We start from the raw sequence: 20,132 nt of genomic DNA, 5'->3' as shown, positions 1-20,132 counted from the left end.
AGATCAACACGCAGTTGTGTAAGTTTTTTTTTGAGACAGAGGGCATACATTAAATGATGTATTACTGACAGTTTACATAACCCAGATCTGCAAGTACAAAGTGGTGGGTCATTGTGACCCCTTACAAGAGCAAGAAGGAATGTTATCTTTTAAGGAGTCATCTTGTTGATGCCAGGGGAATGTTGCCCTTTATGGTTGAGCAGGTATTTCTGCTGATGGGGGAGGTTTGGCCACTGCATGATGCAGATACACAATATACAGTAGAGGGGAGGGAGGAGGCCAAAGGGCAGAGAAAATTTTTTATGCTTAAATTTTTCTTTTCTTGCATAAAATAAAATAAGAATTTTATTTCACAAAACAAAAGCAAGTTAGAGCCTCTTACTTCAAACATTATAGTATGCCAAATACCAAAATAATATGGTTCAGAGTTCCTTTGGTAGGTTGTGGGGAGCCATAATTTATTGAGCAATAAAGTGAGACAATCAGAACTCTGCTTTAGGAAATCCATCTGACATCACAAATTTGATAGGAGGGAGATGGACGGAAGGCACAAGACCTCTTGCAGTGGTCTCAGCTACTTGAGGCACTAAATTGGGCATAGTAGGAATGGAAAGAAACATATGAAAGCCTGTATTTGCCCTTTTGTCTTTTTTTTTTAATGTTTATGGAGTATAGTTGATTTACAAATGTTGTGTTAGTTTCAGGTGTACAGCAAAATGAATACATATATGTATTTATATACGTATATCCACTCTTTCTTTTTTTTTTTTAGATGCTTTTCCCATATAGGCCATTACAGAGTATTGAGTAGAGTTCCCTGTGTTATACAGCAGGTTCTTATTAGTCATCTATTTTATATATAGTAGTATGTATATGTCAATCCTAATCTCGCAATTTATTCCCCCCCCCCCCATCCCCTGGTAACCATAAGTTTGTTTTCTATATCTGTGATTCTACTTCTGTTTTGTAAATAAGTTCATTTGTACCCCATTTTTTAGATTCCACATATCCACTGCACCTACAATAAGATTTCTGTTATAGCAGGAGACAGCAGACCAGAATATATATATAGCAGTACCCCTCTAGATACAAGCATATCTAGAGCTTCCCCAAAGAAAACATCAGACCAGGAAATATCAGGCAGCCTAAGATTTTTTTTTTGTTAGGCAAGGAGTTTACAATGTTTGTTTTCTTAGTCTATATCCAACTGGCCTAAAATAAGCAGCAGCTACCATGTACTGATCATTAGCTAACTGAATCATACATATTTTCTAATTAGCTCACTTAATCCTTTTTTACCAACTTGTGCAGTGAGAACTACTTAGGTCCATCTTATGGATGAGTAAACTGGGATTCAAAGAAAACAAGAAACTTGTCCTTTAAGGTATGGTGAGTTGGACTTCACACCTGACTCCAAAGCCTGTACTCTCAGGAAGGAAAAAAAAAAAAAGTTAAAATTGAGAGGCATGGTGTTTTTGCTGTTCTAATCATGTGTCTATTCCACCTGAGCTTATCATAGTCTTCTTTGAAAAGGGTCAGGGTAAACTTACCCACTTTCTGAAAGTTTGATCGTATTTATTTTAATCAGTCCTTTGGGAACTCACAAAAAGACTTATGTACATCTCTTCCAAGAATGTTAAGCTGTTGCATTGTCGTCTCAGAAGGATAAAGCCACAGGGCATGGTCACGCTCCTGAGGTTGGGGGTGAGGGCCTCCACTAAGGAGCTGGCCTTTACTGTGCTAAGTATCAGAGAAGAGGTGGGAACTGAAACAGGAAACCAGAGACTAGATGGCCAGGAGGGGGAACTGCAGGTATTTGGCTGGGAGTTACTCAGTTGTTTACTTGAGAATTCATTTCAAGTCCCTCCTGGAAGGAAAGGAAAAGATGACCTTTGCCGCTTGGAGGCAGCCAGGCCTAGGCACCAAAGCTGAAGATGAATGAGTCTTATCTTAACAAAAGATCTTCCAGGCTCATGTTACTCATGTTGTTCATTTCCCTCTTATCATCCCTCAGCCTTTGGTAAAATCTTATTTAAATTAACTAGGCCACAGAGAATTCAGAGAAGAGCTCTGTCTACTTTAGACCAGAGGCTAAAAGGGGGAACAAGAATTGGGAGTTCAGCAGCCTACCCATGTCTCACCAGTGGTGTCCTTCCCCCCACTGCCTGTTGTGGAGGAACAGAGAGGTGATTTGTTTTAAGGAATCAGGGGTTCCTTATCCCTTTACCTTAGAACTATGGTTTTCAAACTGCAGGTCAGACCCATTAGTAGGTTATGGAATCAATTTAGTGAGTGTCAATCAGCACTTGTTTTTAAATGAAATGGAATAGGATTGGCATGTACTTAGAAAGTTTAACTATGGTTCTGTGAGTTTTTGTTTCAGTTTTAGAAAATATAAAGTGGTGTGTGGGTATTGGTCACCATGTAAAATGTATTTCTTACTGTGCATCATGATCAGAAAAGTTTGAATACCACTGCTATAAGTATCAATAGTTATCTAATGAAATTAGAGTTATCAAGGGGAAAAAAAATGGGTCCTTATATTTCATTGTATTTTTCTTGCACTTTAGAATTTCAGAGATTTTTCCCTTTAACACATGTAAAAAATAACCTCACTTTAACAAATTCTTTTGGGTGCTTTCATTCAGGAATTTTTCACTATTTAATAGTTCACAGCTCTGTCGACTCCCTTGTTTGGCCTGCCAGGAATGAAAGACACAAAACTGTTAGTGAGTTTAGGTGCCTGGAAATAGTGATCTTTGGTGGGACTTAAACTTCTTTAACCACTTCACTTCCTTTAAGAGTGAAAGGTATACGCCCTCCCCTGTTGCATTTGTGGCATAATTCACCCAGGCCTGCTGCTGGACAGGTACACTGTGACTCTTCACCTGAAATTGCTACTCATCACCGCCTAATTGCTTGGTCCTTGTAGTCTTTATTGTGATGCTAGATAAGTGTCATTGTATAATTTAACTACCTGTCTTTCTGGAATTAAGACAGGTTACAATGTCCCCTCTCGTACCCCCTGCTCCCTTGAGTTCAATAATAAATATTTATACCATTAATTCTAAACCTTAATCATACTGACTTACATGTGATTAAACTGTTTCACACGTGTATGCCATAGTTAATGTGAATTCATTTCTCTCCCAGACATTTTTCATCACTTTATAAGTTTGGTTTACAAGCCAAGTACTCAGATATCTGTTTCCTTCTAGGTCATCGCAGAAGGACAGTAGTACCTCAGTTATGGGTCATGGCTTGGGAGAATAAAAAAGTTCTTTACCAAAGCAGATGAGCAAAAAGATTAAGTAGTATCTCTTTAGTGATAGCAGTCAATAATTATAACTTATAATAATTTACAATTTAAGGGGAAACTGAGGAAATCCCAACAAAAGCAAAATCTTAGTATAAATAGTTAACTCTGACATTTAATCCATCCTAGATGACCAGTCTAAACCAATCATGGTTATTCTATTCCTTTGTCAGTAATTGGTTCCAAATTAGGTGTGTGACCACTTGTGCCAGGGTTCTTAGATATACTTCCTCACTCCTAAGAGTGGTCTTCTTTCTCTGGATATTGGCATGTCTGGGTTGTGATGCCAAGAACTTTTGCTATCATCTTTCTCTTGCCCGAGGATGAAGCTGTTACTTGAAGGATGAAGCTCTGTCAGAAGGATGACAGAGTAAACGTTGGAAGAGCCTTGGATCCTTCATGACATTGTTATGCAACGGCATCTATCAACCTTGCCCTACCTCTGAACTTCCTAGTTATATGACATAATAAATTTCCTTATTGTTTGAGTATTATTCACAATGTGAATGGGTTTTATTAATTATTTACAGACAAATCATTCTAACTGTACTAATGAATGTTAGTGCCAGTTGGTAACACTGATTTTCCCCAAATGCTGGTAAAATGCTTTCTTCACCACATTCCAAATTTTCTAGCAAAGTTAGAGAACCCTTTGGAGAATACATGGCTCCAAATTTTTTAGAAACTTTAAAATGTTTAGAAACTCTCCCAGGTACCCAGCCCTCAATGTCTTGTCAGGATTAGTTTATGTCAAAAGCTGCTATTCTCTTCCTTTCAGCCAAGTACTCCACTGACCTCCATTGCAGACTCAGACCAGGTTTGAGAACTTAATTCTTTCCTTAACAGGAAGCATATAAAAGTTCGCAGCTATCAAGATGCTGCATATTGTTTGTGCCTGTATCTGTTACTTAAACTCTGCGTAAGTTCTGAACTCTTTTGACTAGACTGCTTGACTAGGTTTCTGACTCCATATTTCCTTTCTTCTTTCCTGTGTTACTGACACACATTGAAGAGACTACTTCCAACTTTACCTTCACCAGCTCCCCTGTTGTTTAAACCTCACTTGCCTACCTGAATTCCTTATTCATTCCTTCTGTGTCTTGCAGTGTCTCTGTGTTTCTTTAAACCATGGTAAAATGTATTTACAAGAAGGGAATGAATAACCCAAAGTACATCAGAGAAGTCTGAGCAGGAGTGACTACAGTAGTGGTTCATAGTTTCTCATGCCCATTTTCTTTAAGTTAAGAATTTATAAGCTGTTACGGTTGAATGCTCTGCACGAACTGTTGTAAAAGTTTCACATGTATATTGAATTTAGTTTCTTTAACTACCAAAGATTCCAGAGAGAGGAGAAATTAACCAGAGAGGTTTATTTCAAGAGCAACTTTTGTTAATTAAAATATCGTTAGAAATAGTTCAGTACATAAAGTTAATAACTTCTTTAATATAACCATTTGTCATTTATAGACACCAACCCATTAACCTGAGTAATCAACTCTGGTTTTGCTTCAGTTCCACTTAGTAGGTTTAGGGGTAAGCACAGATTTTTCTCTGGCTTGTGTTTGTAAAATAACTTCTTGCAATCTGCTTTATGTGCATTTACACATATGAAAAGAAATCAAAATATATTACAGAGCCTTTATTCTTATATATTAACTATGTGAAGTTTAATTTCCTACCCATCAAAATATTTTTCCTTTTAATTATCAATTAGGTTCTCTTTTTCTTCTTATAATACACCCCCAAATTACTTTTCTACCTGCCATATAATTCTATGAAACTTTTATTATGTGTAGGAAAACATTATTCTGGATCCAGATCTCCACAGGCTTTTCTAAAAAGCAATTTATCATTGCTTTTTATTTAAAAAATTTTATACTTCAAAAGACTATCAAGAAAATAAAAAGACAACCCAAAGAATGGGAGAAAATATTTGTAAATCATATTTGATAAGGGATTTGTATCCAGAATATATAAAGAGCTCTTACACTCAATAAAAAAAAGACAAATAACCCAGTTAAGAATGGGCAGGGCTTCCCTGGTGGCGCAGTGGTTGAGAATCTGCCTGCCAATGCAGGGGACACGGGTTCAGGCCCTGGTCTGTGAAGATCCCACATGCCATGGAGCAACTGGGCCCGTGAGCCACAATTACTGAGCCTGCGCGTCTGGAGCCTGTGCTCCGCAACAAGAGAGGCCGCGATAGTGAGAGGCCCGCGCACCGCGATGAAGAGTGGACCCCCACTTGCCACAGCTAGAGAAAGCCCTCGCACAGAAACGAAGACCCAACACAGCCATAAATAAATAAATAGAAAAAAAACAAAAACAAAAAACCACGCACTCTCTGTTACCTGTGACTATGGATTGATAATACCAAAAAAAAAAAAAAAAAAGAATGGGCAAAGGATTCACATAGACATTTCTCTAAAGAAGATATACAAATGACCAATAAGCACATGAAAAGACACTCAACATCATTACTCATTAGGGAAATACAAATCAAAACCACAATGAGATACCACTTCACACCCACTAGGATGGATGGTTATAATAAAAAAAACAGACAATAATAAGTGTTGGTGAAGATTTGGAGAAATCACAGTCTTAATATATTGCTGGTACGATTGTAAAATGGTGCAGCCACTTGAGAAATCAGATTGGAAGTTCCTTGAGTGGTTAAACATAGAGTTATTATAAGAGCTAGCAATTCCACGCCTAGGTATATACCCAAGAGAACTGAAATCATGTGTCCACACAAAACTTGTACACAAGTGTTCATAGCAGCATTATTCATAATAGCCAAAAAGTGAAAACAATCCAAATGCCTGTCAGCTAATGAATGGATAAACAAAATGTGGTATTTCCGCACAATGGAATATTACCGGGTCGTGTTATGGACTGAATGTTTGTGTCCCCAGCCCTCAAATTCATATGTTGAAGCTCTTACCCCCAACGTGATTTTATTAGGAAGTGGGGCCTTTGGGAGGTAATTAGGTTTAGATGAGGCCATGAGAGTGAAGCCCCCATGACGGGATTAGTGCCCTTCCAAGGAAACAAAGGGACACTAGAGCATCCTCTTTTCACTAAATGTGGCTGACTGCTGGCCAGGAAGAGGGCCCCCACCAAGAACCAAATCTTCTAGCACCTTAATCTTGGACTTCACATTCTCCAGAACTATGAGAAATAAGTGTCTATTGTTTAAGCCACCCAGTGTATTTTGTTATGGCACCCCAATGTGACTAAGACAGGTTGTGAAATGAATGAAGTATTGATACATGCTACACATGGCATGTATCAAAATATACAAAATTTTGTTTTCTTTTGTTTTAAAGAAAACAAAAAATATTTGTTTTCTTTAAAAAAATTAATGATTTTAGGACAGTGAAAACACTCTATATGATATTATAATGATAGATATGTCATTATACTTTTGTCAAAATCCGTAGAATGTTCAAAACCAAGACTGGACCCTAAGGTAAACTAGGGACTTTAGGTGATTATGATGTGTAAATGTAGGTTCATCCGTGGTAAAAAGTGTACCATCTAGTGAGTGATACTGATAATAGGAGAGGCTATGCACGTGTGGGGGTAAGGGGTATATGGGAAATCTCTGTATCTTTCTCTCAATTTTATTGTAAACCTAAAACTGCTCTAAAAAGAATTGTCTTTAAAAAAAAAGATGAGGCACTTCCCTGGTGGCATAGTGGTTAAGACTCCACACTCCCAAGCAGGGGGCCTGGGTTCTATCCCTGCTCAGGGAACTAGATCCCACATGCATGCTGCAACTAAGGAGCCCGCCTGCTTCAACTAAGACCCAGTGCAACCAAATAAATAAATAAATATTTAAAAAAAAAAAAAAAAAGACGAATGAGGGATTTCCCTGGCGGTCCAGTGGTTAAGATACCAGGCTTCCATTGCAGGGGGCACGGGTTCAGTCCCTGGTGGGGAACTAAGATCCCACATAAAGTGCGGCGAGGCCAATAAATAAATAAATAATGAATGAATGAATAAATGAAAATTCCCAAGTATAGCAACAGACTAACACCCAGATGCACACTAGTTTACCTATGCTTCCCTTCTCTACAATTTCTTACAATTTGAAATTGAAATTATCAGAGAAGAGACTGGGAACAGTAGGAATTTCATAGAATCAGAAACTTTGAAATCTGAAAGAAACCTTGGTCCAACCACTTCCTTTCACAGACCAGTTACCAAGATATAGGAATTGATGACTGGTGTAAGGTCACACCATAGAGGCAGTACCGTGTCCAGAGTCCGGGTCTTCTGACTTAATAAAATGGTTCTTCCTGTTGAAAGGAAAGAAACAAATTTGAAAGCCCTTTTTCTCCACTTATCAAAAACCTATATGATTTTACTTTGATGCAGTCTCTGAATCAGATCAGTGATTCCTAACTTGAAATGCACTTCCTTAATTTACAGTACACCACAATCTGGAGTGTATCCAGGGAAGGGCAATAAGGATTGTGAAGGAGCTAGAAACCATGTCGTACAAGGAATCTTGGAGTGAACTCAGGGCATTAAGGGTGGAAAAAAAGTAAATTTAAGGAGGAATTTGGCAGCTACCCTCAGGTATCATAAGATTCTATGGAAGAGCTACTGGAAGGAACTTAAGAGCTAGAAGAGCTCCAACCCCTTCCTTTTCATTTTACAGATCAGATGGTGTAATGAGGCTAAGAGTGGTTATGATTCTGACCTTACCTCACATGGCTAGTTATTGGCTGACCTGAGAATATAACTCTGGATGTCTGGATCAAAGGCAGTTGTGCTTTTTGTAGTTCCAGGGATTTATGAATAGAGGATATAGGAAGGCCAATTTTGACTACTTGTGAAAAACAACTTTCTGGCAATTAGAGCTCTTCAAAAATGCAATGGACCGCTATGTGGTGTGGTGGGCTCTTTGATGCTGGAAACAGTTAAAATAAATGCGCCAGGGTACCTGCTTAATTAGACATTAAGTTGAGTTGGATTGCTTCCAATCAACTCTAACATGTGGTTCCATATTAATTTTAAGGTTAAAAAGAATGTAAAACAAGGCAATATTTAGCATGACAGTAAAAGCAGAATTCTAGAATCTTAAAAGCAAAACAAAACTCACTTTGTAGAAATAAACAATACATTTTCATTAAAGAATACCAGAATAAAATGCAGGCACGGTAATCATTGTCAAAATAAGAGTGATGCTCTGAAAACAAAGAATTTTACTTTTCAAGAAATAAAAACAGAAGAGAAGAGTGTACATTTTTAGATTTGGATTATCTGTCAAAATAGAAATGGACACCACTGTGAAATAGACCCTATGAAGTGGAGTGGAGGACATATTCTCATCCATTTACATCATAATGAACAGGCTTTGGAGTTACCAGTGTAGGACAGTGGGTAATCATGGTGGAAATTCTATGTATAATTTTCTCTAGAGGTAATTGAAAATCAGGAGATGGATAGGCTAAGAGATAATTCCTACAATTAAAGTGCTATACAGACAGTACCAGCACTTCAACACCCACGATGAGAGAACAAAAACTTAAGCAGCTCAACTGGAGCAAAGATTGCACATTGCACTTAACAATTATATAAGAAGTGCTTTTTTTTAAAGAACAATTGTGAATTTTTTTTTATTTACCATATCCTCAGGAATAAAAAAGTCACATTCTAATTCAAGTTGCTTTTTAATAACTAATGAAACATTTTTTAGAAATAAATTCGTAACATTTATAAACTCAGAGGCTCATATGCATAATAGAATGTGGCCTCCCCCATCTCAGTAATGGCAACTGAATTCCTCCAGTAGCTCACTTTAGAATTATCTTCAACTCCTCTCTTTTTTCATATTCCACGTCTAAAACCTATCAGCTCTATCTTCAAAATATATTCAGAATCTGACCACTTCTTACCATTTCCACTGCTGCTACCCTGGTCAAAGCCATCATCATCTCTTGCCTGGATTCTTCTAACTGGCCTTTGTACTTTGGCTTTTGCCCTGCCTTCAGCCTATTCTGAATTCTGCAGCCAGAGGGACTCTTTTTTTTTTTTTTAAGTTTTGGCTACAATTTTGGCTTTCAGGATCTCAGTTCCCTGACCAGGGAAGGAACCTGAGCCCCAGCAGTGAAAGCACAGAATCCTAACCTCTAGACCACTAGGGAACTCCCCAGAGGGACTCTTTAAAAATAAATGCCAACTTCTCAGCACAAAGAAAAAAAAAATTTTTTCTATTTCTTTAATTTTGTATCTATTTCAGATGATGGATGTTGACTAAACTTATTGTGATAATCATTTCATTATGTATGTAAGTCAAATCATTATGCCGTACACCTTAAACTTATACAAGTGCTATATGTCAATTATATCTCAATAAAACTGGAAGAAAAAAATGTTTAAATAAATAAGTAAAAACAAAAAAATTGAAGTAATGATTTTTTTGCGTTAGCAATCTAGTTAATTATAATAAAACAAGGCATTCATGTGTTCAACATAAACAAAAAAAGGCCAACAACATCCACCCTCCAATGGCTTTCCATCATACTCCTCACAATGGCCTGCAAGGCCATCCATGATCTGGCCCCTTATTTTCTGATCTCATCTACAGCAACCTGCACTCGTTCCACTCCAGTCACACTGGCCTTCTTGTTTATCCACAAACATACCAGGCATACACCCATCTCAGGGCTTTGTACTTGCTGTTCTCTCTGCCTAAATTGCTCTTCTCCCAAATAACCTCAGGTCCCACGTCCTCATCACCTAACTACTCCAACACCACTTTCTCAGTGACGTCTTCCTTAACCATGCCGTTTAAAATCGCAGTTGCCATGACATACACATTCCTTGCCCACTATATTTTCCTCCTTGTTTCCTCTTACCTTATTACATGCCATATAATGTACCTGTACTTTTTATCATCAGTCCCTCCATTAGAATATAAGCTCTAATGGTCAGAGATTTTTGTCTGTTTTATCTACTGTACCCAGTACAGTGTTGTACTGGTACTAATGGACCTAGTACAGTGCTTGGCACATAGTAGGTACTAAATAAAATTAGATCTTAATTAGCAAGATCTCACTTTTTATAGTAAGGACTTTTATGTGGAAAGTACTTAGGCTATTGATAACTAGAACAAATGACTTATTTTTAGTTTTAGATTGACAATTGCTTGCAATTGTAGTACATTTTAGAAATTTTCAGGTAGAGGGTAAATTGCAGGTTTGGGGGGTTTTTTTGGCCACGCAGCACAGCATGTGGGATCTTAGTTCCCTGACCAGGGATCGAACCCGCACCCCTGCTGTGGAAGCACTGAGTCTTAACCACTGGACTGCCAGGGAAATCCCCTAAATTGCAGTTTTTAATGAGTGATGAATTAGACAACCCCTGGGCATAGGTAAAAGTAGACATTTGCCTGAGGCAATGTATCCAGAGGGAAAATTAGAATTTTCTTAAATATAGCTTATATTTAGCCAGACTAGAAAAATATTGAATGTGTTTTATGAACCTGTGTAAAATTCCTTTACCTGACCTCAGCAATAATTCAGGGATTGAAAATAAAATAAACCAAAATCCAAAACAGGAGCATCAAAATGTCACCATATTTCATCAGCTAGTCTCAAAACCAAAGGTAAGCAGATTCACTTAAGATTGCCAAAATTGATTTAATAAGTAAATCCAAATACTATATATTCTTCAGTGTTTTAAGAAGGGTAAATAGTACTTGAGATTGGTAAATTAGTGGCAACATTAGATCTTCTGATTTTTAATATACTTTAAATTACCTAATTAAATATTATTACTAAAATATGTATTCTATATTTATTAGAGCTGCTTATAGAGTTATCGTAAACATTGAGAAAATATTCCTACTTCTTTATGTTTATAAATAACCAAGTCTATTGCCAGTCAGGGACGAAGAAAATTTACTCAGTGCAAAAGCACGCTCCATTATGCTATTTGAAAGGAAATTGCTCTCTGTTTTCTACATAGCAGCAATATTATTTCATGTGATTTCCTTTTGAATGGAATATTCCATGAGTACAGGAGAGATGAGGGTTTTTTTTTTTCTAAATTTTTTTTTGAAATAAATAATTGTACCAGGAGAGATGAAGTTTTGTGAACACTTTGAATTTGATTAAGATATGAAATCAGGGGAATTCCCTAGCGGTCCAGTGGTTAGGGCTCCACGCTTCCACTGCAGGGGGCATGGGTTTGATCCCTGGCTGGGGAACTAAGATCCCCGCATGCAGTGCAGTGTGGCCAAAAAAAAAAAATTAAAAATAAAAAAGATCTGAAATCAAAGTTGGTAATAAAATAGAAGCACCTTTTAGTAAAATGCAGTTAAAACTTATAATTTTTATTAAAATGCCTATTTCATTTGTATGGAATAGTGTATAAATCTCACATATGCATAGCTTTGAATAATCATGATAAATCTGTATACCCACTACCTGGGTGAAGAAAGAGCATTACTAGTACCAGTGCTCTGTGTGCCCTCCCCATCACATCTCCCTGTTTCTTCCCAGAGACAACTATCATTTTGATTTTGTGTCCACCGTTCATTTGCTTTCCCCAAAGCCCCACCATTTGTGTATCTATCCCTACAGAATATATTGTTTAGTTTTGAAAACCAGAGTAGTGATAACAAACCTAGTTGTATAAGGAAAAGGCAATATTGTCATCACTTGTTGAAGGCTACCAGGAAAAAATACGCTGAACAGAGTCTCTGGGTCATAGTCTGGCTTCAGCTCCTCTGAGGGTTTACAAGAGACTTCCTCTATCTGTAGTAACTCCTGGGAAACAGAGAGCTTAATATACTCCCCCCATCTGACACAGATGTGTTGTGGACCAGATACCGGTCACACAGCTGAAGTTTGGTCAGACAGGGAGGGCTGCTCTGTAGTTCCTACTTTTAACTCCTATGGCCTACCTCTAGGTCTTAGGAGTAAGTCAAGCCAGAATCCTTTTGGGGTAGAATGATGGTCCTCAGATGAAGAGGAGAGTAGACCTTCATCAATACAGGAAAGAGACATTCAAACACAGGTAAGAACCTGGGTCAAGCTCACACAGGTATCCTCAGGCTAAAAGAGGTTATAATGGCAGAGGATGTTGGTGAGGACAGTGCTGACTGTGTCTGATTCTTGAGTCATACTGCCCTACCTGGACTGGTTACCCCCATGTGTGGGGCACCGCTGTCATCTGAGATTCCCTCTCCCCTATGTTGGGTCTCTTACTCCCTGTATTACGTCTTCCCCTTTCTTGGTTTATTCTCCTATATTGGTGAAGCATATCTTCCAGTAGCATCTTAAGAAATGATAAATGGGAAATAAATTGAGATTTTTTTAAAAAATATTTATTTATTTATTTATGTTGACTGCATCATGTCTTTGTTGCTTGGGATCTTCATTGCAGTGCGCGGGCTTCTCTCTAGTTGTGGCACGAGGGCTCTGTAGTTGTGGCTCATGTGCTCAGTAGTGGCGGTGTGTGGGCTTATTTGCCCCGCAGCATGTGGGATCTTAGTTCCCTGACCAGGGATCGTACCTGCGTCTCCTGCATTGGAAGGCGGATTCTTAACCACTGGACCACCAGGGAAGTCCTATTGAGATCTTTTTTTCCTATTTATTTATTTATTTATTTGGTTGCAACGGGTCTTAGTTGCAGCTTGCGGGGTCCTTAGTTGTGGTAGGTAGGCTCCTTAGTTGTGGCTTGCTGGCTCCTTAGTTGTGGCAGGTGGGCTCCTTGGTTGTGGCAGGTGGGCTCCTTAGTTGCAGCTTGCCGGATCCTTAGTTGTGGCATGTGAACTCTGGGTTGCAGCATGCACGTAGTTCCCTGACCAGGGATAGAACCTGGGCCCCCTGCATTGGGAGCGCAGAGTCTTATCCACTGCACCACCAGGAAGTCCCCTCATTGAGATCTTGAATGTCTGAAAATATCTATGTTCAATTCTCATTCTTGATTGATAATTTCTGAGGATAGGATTTTAGGTTGGAGATCATTTTGTACAGAATTTTGAATGTATTTCTCTTGTTTCTTGAAAGCATATCTTCTTGCTTCCAGTGCTGCTGTGGAGGAGTCCAAAGTTGTTGCTTTTCTTTATCCTTGTGTGTAATCAACCTGTTTACGTTTTTTCCTGAGAGCTATAGGAATCATTTCTTGGTCCAGGTGTTCTGAAATTTCACAAATGACTTGTTATGAATCGATCTTCATCTGTTTTCCTTGGCACTTCATGGGTTCTTGTAATCTGGAAACGCAAGTCCTTACATTTTCATAATTTTTCTTTAATAATTTTGATGATTTTCTTTGTTCTACTTTTTCTGTTTCTGCCATTTTATTATCTTTTTTCTCCTATTTTGCATCCATCTCTTTCTCTCTCTCTCTCTGTATCTCTCTCTTTCTGTTCTACTTTCAGGGATGCTTTCTTCAAGTTTATCTTCTAACCCAACTTTTAAGGTTTTTGTTTGTTTGTTTCATTTTTGTTTTTTCTCCTATCAAGCTTTTAATTCCCAAGGACTCTTTTTTATTCCTGTTACATGGCATCCTGCTCTTGTTTCATGGAAGCTGTATTTTTAAAAAATTAACTCTAAAGATATTAATGATTTTTTTTCTTTTTAAAGTTTCCTTTTCCCTGACTAGTCTTTAATTCCTCCAGATTGTGGGTTTTGTTGTTGTTTGTTTGTTTGTATTTGTCTGTATGTTACCCATGATTAAGTATGAGGGACTAAAAACTCATTGGATGTGCTGAACATGGGGCTGAGCGACTACACTTCACTCTAGGGTGACTTCTTGGGCAAGTTTAACTCTTGGGTTAGATTCACCTGGAAAGAGACGTCTAATCTCCTGCCAGGTGGATGAGTGCCTTGTTGCTAGCATTGTGGGCACTAAGTGAGGGAGGAGGGGTGGGGGTCTCTGCAGTAAGCATTCAATATGCATAAAATTGATAAGTCCACCTGTTGGGGTACAAGATCTATCCCCTCCACTGCACCAGGCACTTTCATAGTCTAGACACCTTAAGTTTTACTTTCTTAGAGAATAAATGTCTGATCTATCACCTGGTTTGAGGAAGAACAATTGCTCCCCACAGAAAAGGGGAGGTCAAACTGCTTTTATCCTAGTCTTCCTAAATGCAAGTTCCAGAAGTTCTTGTTGCTGCCACTTCCCATGTTTTTTAAAGATCCTGTAGAGTAAATTGAGTTGGTTTTCAGTTTTCCTACTGATGGTTTGGGATTCAGGTTTCTTGGATCTAAGTCAGTTACCTGTGGTCTATTTGTTTTCAGCTTCCAAAATTTTGATGCTGTGGTCTGTTTTTTCTGTGCTTCTTTATTTGTGTTGGTATTTGGGAAAGAGAGTGAAATAACTGCCTCTGATCTGCTACCCTAACTCAGAAATTTAGGAAATATTTTCTTAATTTATTTATAAAACTATACTATGGATCTGAGCTAAATCTTTGCCTCTTTTGTGCTGTAGGTGGGAATTTTTGGGATTTGTCTTTTAGAATCATCACTTAGCAAGAAATACGTATGAGGTTTGACTGACACTGTTTGCTAAATTTCTTTACCTATTTTCCAACTCAAAGTTGCTATTCCTTGTGATCAAAACTAGCTGTAGAGAAAGATGGTGAAGCATTCATTCCTGGCTACTTTGGTATATCAGGAGGTGGGTCTTTTTCTCTAGCAGGACTTTCTCTCCATTAAAAAATTAGCTGTTATGGGAATTTCCTGGCAGTCCAGTGGTTAGGGCTCCACGCTTTCACTGCAGGAGGGCACGGATTCAATCCCTGGTCAGGGAACTAAGAACCTGCATGCTGTGCGGCACAGCCAAAAAAAAAAAAGGAAAATTAGCTGTATGTGTGCCATTTTTTCAGGGCCATGATTTCCTCTAGATGACATGAGTAGTAATGAATTCATAGAGCAAATTAACACAGGGACTTACAGTTAAAATGTTTGCATGCTAAGAAAACCTTTAATGACTAATCCCACTGTTGACTTTTTAGGTGTGGTAGAGCACTGACCGGGAGATGATTTTGGTCACACCACTTATGCGTAGGTGCAGGATATATTAGGATTCAGTAAAATGTTCCCATTTGTCATCCCTCACCACATGAAAATTCATTATTTTTTAAAAGTGAAAGTGATTAATTTAACAAACTGGGGTTTTTGTGATATGTAAGAAACAGCTAACTGAAATACTTACTGAAACTCTACACTTAGAGGCAAAAACAAATGCTTCTGCAAGGAGGCTTCTAAATATACATGGGGCACATAGTTATTAATGACTGAGCAAGCTCAGCTCAACTGAAGCTAATGAGGGGAAAGGGCAAGGAGCTAAGTAGAAATTTGTACATTTCACATTTGGTTTTTATGTGTCTATTTCTGGATCCCTCAGGAAGGAAGCATTGTGAGATAGGACACTTTTTATGCTTAACACATTCTAGACATTGAAAAACGTGTACCTTTTTTTCTTTGACCTAATATTACCATAAAATTTCATCCCTCTCAAGAACAAATTTTAAGCCTCAGTAAATGCTACAGTTTGATATGATAAAGGATTTCATTAAGAGTTTCCCCTGATTATATTTATTTCTGCCTGAATTTTTGTCGTTTCTGTAAGATGAAGTATGTCTGAAAAAACTAAGAAATTAAATATTATTACTGATATTTTTACTCTGTTTGAACCTAAGGAAAAATATGATTATATAAAAGTACACTTGGCTCGACCGGCAGAGGCACAGGCACGTGAGCAGGTGAGGGTGGGGAGGAGGCCAAGGCAGGAAGATATGGCTCTTGGCCTCAGAAGATTCTGTCTCAGCAGAAAAATGCCAAAAAGCAAGCTGGACAAAAGAAGCAAGGACATGACCAAAAGCCTGCTGCCAAAGGTGCCCTAGTATATACCTGCACTGTCTGTAGGACACAAATGCCAGACCCTAAGACCTTCAAGCAGCACTTTGAGAATAAGTATCCTAAGACTCCACTTCCTCCAGAATTAGCTGATGTTCAGGCATGAAGTGGTTTACAGTGAATTCGCGACACCTTTGACTCTTCTACTGTCTCAGACCTTAGGTAACAAACCTGCAGCTCCTTTCTAACAAACCACTGATCAGCAGAAATAAAGGGGCTACAGAAACACTCATTTTTATGCTGTTCCCTTTTGGGCTTCATGCAAAGACAATTCTGTGTAAATGTACAGTTTACTCTGATTTGGAAATCTGAAAATCGGTCCATCCTTGTTGTAAAAAATTTGTTTGCAATTGTAATTATATTGATGCTCATATTGTGTGAATTGACTCATTTAATAAAGTGGTACCTTGATTTCACAACAACAGCAGTAACAACACAAAAGTATACTTGTGTGTACCAGTCGCATGTGAACTGATGATCAATAGCCAAAACAAAACAAAATTTCCCTCCTAGTATAAGTAAAAGCTTCCTGTATAATAATCCAGGAGACTGATGTTCAAGTTATTCCAAAGAACAGATACGTTGAAAACTTAAAAGCATTACTAATTATCTATAAAATTGGTCTTATTTATATTTTTGTACCTTATTTTGATGTTCAAAGACATTTATAGAAAATCCTCAATAAAATAAAATGTATGTCAGGTGTCATGCACAAATTAGACAGTCAATTAATAAATACTTTTTTTAAAAAAAATAAATTTATTTATTTATTTATTTATTATTTTTAGCTGTGTTGGGTCTTCGTTTCTGTGTGAGGGCTTTCTGTAGTTGTGGCGAGCGGGGGCCACCGTTCATCGCGGTGCGTGGGCCTCTCACTATCGCGGCTTCTCTTGTTGCGGACCACAGGCTCCAGACGCGCAGGCTCAGTAGTTGTGGCTCACGGGCCCAGTTGCTCCGTGGCATGTGGGATCTTCCCAGACCAGGGCTCTAACCCGTGTCCCCTGCATTGGCAGGCAGATTCTCAACCACTGCGCCACCAGGGAAGCCCCAATAAATACTTTTAATTTTTATGAGACAGGTACTTTTTCTAGAAGCTGGGAATTCAGCGGGATGGAGATGGAGGCCATGACCTCCAGGAAATTCCCTTTTTGTGAGGGAAGGCAGAATTCTTAGGAATTTCATTAATCAGGAAGCCATTTATTGAGCACCTACTATTGTCAGGCCCAGTATGTGCCCTGGGGGTGCCAAGATTAAAGACAAATTTCTTGCCTTCAGGGAGCTCACCTCCTTATGTCGAGTCAGAAAAAATAGTCTAAAATGGACTAAAGACCTTTGAAAATCTCCAGATCCTCTAGTTTTACTCTAATTTGTGATTTCATCAAACTCTTTATCTATAAAATGAGAATAATATGACTTCACTTAGAGCTTTGTTGTGCACATTAAATAGCATCATGTAGCAATGTGGACCCTGGGTGGTCAGGCTCCTGACTGGCTCAGCAACTCCTCAGCTGTAGCAATCCTATTTCATGCCTCAGCAGACTGACAAATTACTACCTGTCCTGGAGATTCATGGCCACTTGTGATATTTAAAATACTTAAGTGTTGGGCTTCCCTGGTGGCGCAGTGGTTGAGAATCTGCCTGCTAATGCAGGGGACACGGGTTCGAGCCCTCGTCTGGGAAGATCCCACATGCCACGGAGCAACTGGGCCCGTGAGCCACAACTACTGAGCCTGCGCGTCTGGAGCCTGTGCTCCGCAACAAGAGAGGCCACGATAGTGAGAGGCCCGCGCACCGCGATGAAGGGTGGCCCCCGCTCGCCACAACTACAGAAAGCCCTCACACAGAAATGAAGACCCAACACAGCCAAAAGTAAATAAATAAATACATTAATTAATTAATTTAAAAAAAAACAAAAAACTTAAGTTAAATTGTGGGATGCTGGGTCCATGTGGTAAGGGATATGTTTGGGGTAAAAACAGGCTGTCATGAGACTATATAGAAAGGACACCTGAGTGGGGAGGAAGGGTAGGTGTAGGGAATCCTGAGGTGAGGCCTGAAGGGAGTTAGTTTGAGGGTGGAGAAAAGAACAAGCTTTTAAAGCAGAAGAGATTGGGCAAGTAGGTCAAGGTTAGGGAGAGGAGCCTGGTGCTTTAGTCACAGGTATTTCAGTAGAACTAGAGCCTGAGCAGGGATTTGAAACCGTTTTTTGTGCCACAGCTCACTTTGTCCATCTGGTAAAGCCAATGAACACTTCTCAAGATTAATATTTTTATTTTTTACTTTTAAAAATATTTATTTATTTATTTTTGGCTGTGTTGGGTCTTCGTTGCTGTGTGCAGGCTTTCTCTAGCTGCGGAGAGCAGGGGCCACTCTTCTTTGTGGTGTGTGGGCTTCTCATTGTAGTGGCTTCTGGCACGCGGGCTTCAGTAGTTGTGGCACGCAGGTCATTGTAGTGGCTTCTGGCACGTGGGCTTCAGTAGTTGTGGCACGCAGGCTCAGTAGTGTGGCTCACGGGCTTAGTTGCTCCGCGGCATGTGAGATCTTCCCGAACCAGGGCTTGAACCTGTGTCCCCTAGCATTGGCAGGCAGATTCTTAACCACTGCACCACCAGGGAAGTCCCAAGAGTTATATTTTAAAATGTATAAAGTAGGAAACTATTAACTTACAGTGAAGTTATCAGAATACCTAAAATACAAGTGCAACATTTGTATTTTTTTATTAATCCATTAATAATAAGTTCTACCAGTGGATGTAATTACTATAATTTCACAGTAGCAATGAGGATAAATAACGTCTGTGATATCTGCAATAACTGGAATGTATTGTGAAAATATCTGATTTCTGTTGGTTGCAAAGTCACACATTTAATAGCACTGTGGTTTATTGCCCACATTTATAACTGGAGGAATTCCTAAATTTCAATGAATGATCAGTAAAAATAAAGATTTTTTTTTTTTCCTATCCAACTTCGACTTACTATTGACCCCAGGTAATGAACCCCTGGTTTTAGGCTATATCTTCTAAACAAGTTTCCCTGCCTTCAGTCAGATCCTGCCTCTAAACCAGTGTCAGGTTTGGGAATGCACAAATCTGATAAAGCCATTCCTTTCCTTAAAACTCTTCATTTGTTCTCCTGGCCTTTAGGATTAAGTCTAAATTCTTTCTTGTGACTCATAAATCCCACCAGGACTGGTTTCTCTCCACTCCCTAACTCCTCCTCTCTTTCCCAGGCAAACAGAACTTAAACACAATCCTCTCTTGCCTTCCCACTTACTATGTGTTTTTTTCTGATGGGAATCCTCTTCCTTGACTCCATCCCTTCTCTGCTTGGTAAACTCCTTAGTGATCACCTCCTTCAGAAATCTGCATGATTTGCAGATCTGCAAAGTCTGCAGGATTCCTGGCCTCCAGGGTTTACATCTCACTGGGGGAGACAGATAACTACACTTCTAATTATAATACAATGTGAGAACTGCCTTGTTTACTCTTTTACCTCCAGAGCTTACAAACTGCTTGCCCCAGTACCTGCTTAGTGCCTAAGTGTTAACAATTCACAATGTTCATTTCACTGCACTCTATGTGAATGGGTCACTCTGGAGAGTGTGACTATACTATTTTGATAAATAAACAAATGAGTGAGTGGCCTCAGCTGAGTGAGGAAGAGTCCTGCAGAGATTGGGGCAAGAATCATTCTTAGATTATGTGTAATTGTTTTTTTAATTAATGATCTTAATTTTTTTTAATTCACTTTTATGTATAGTTTAGAAGAGATGAACATTTCAAGGGCTTAAAAGAGCCACTTGTTCTGATTATAAAAGTATTACAAGTTCATTTGTAGGAAACTTGAAAAATGTACAAAATATACAAAAATAAAATCAGATATTATAAACAATCCCATGACTGGATGGAACTGTCTTGGAGTGTTTA

The 20,132-nt window shown here is 38.7% G+C and overlaps 1 pseudogene; it reads left to right on the top strand.

The window, feature by feature from the left end:
* Nucleotides 1-1,680: 1,680 nt before the first annotated feature.
* LOC137763441 (zinc finger protein 706 pseudogene) lies at nucleotides 1,681-16,309 on the top strand (annotated as a pseudogene).
* The last annotated feature ends 3,823 nt before the right edge of the window (nucleotides 16,310-20,132 follow it).

This window comes from Eschrichtius robustus, chromosome 4 (genome assembly GCF_028021215.1).
Source record: "Eschrichtius robustus isolate mEscRob2 chromosome 4, mEscRob2.pri, whole genome shotgun sequence".
Lineage (NCBI taxonomy): Eukaryota > Metazoa > Chordata > Mammalia > Artiodactyla > Eschrichtiidae > Eschrichtius > Eschrichtius robustus.
Note: the sequence above shows the minus strand (reverse complement) of the source record. Positions and strands in the feature narration are given on the sequence as shown.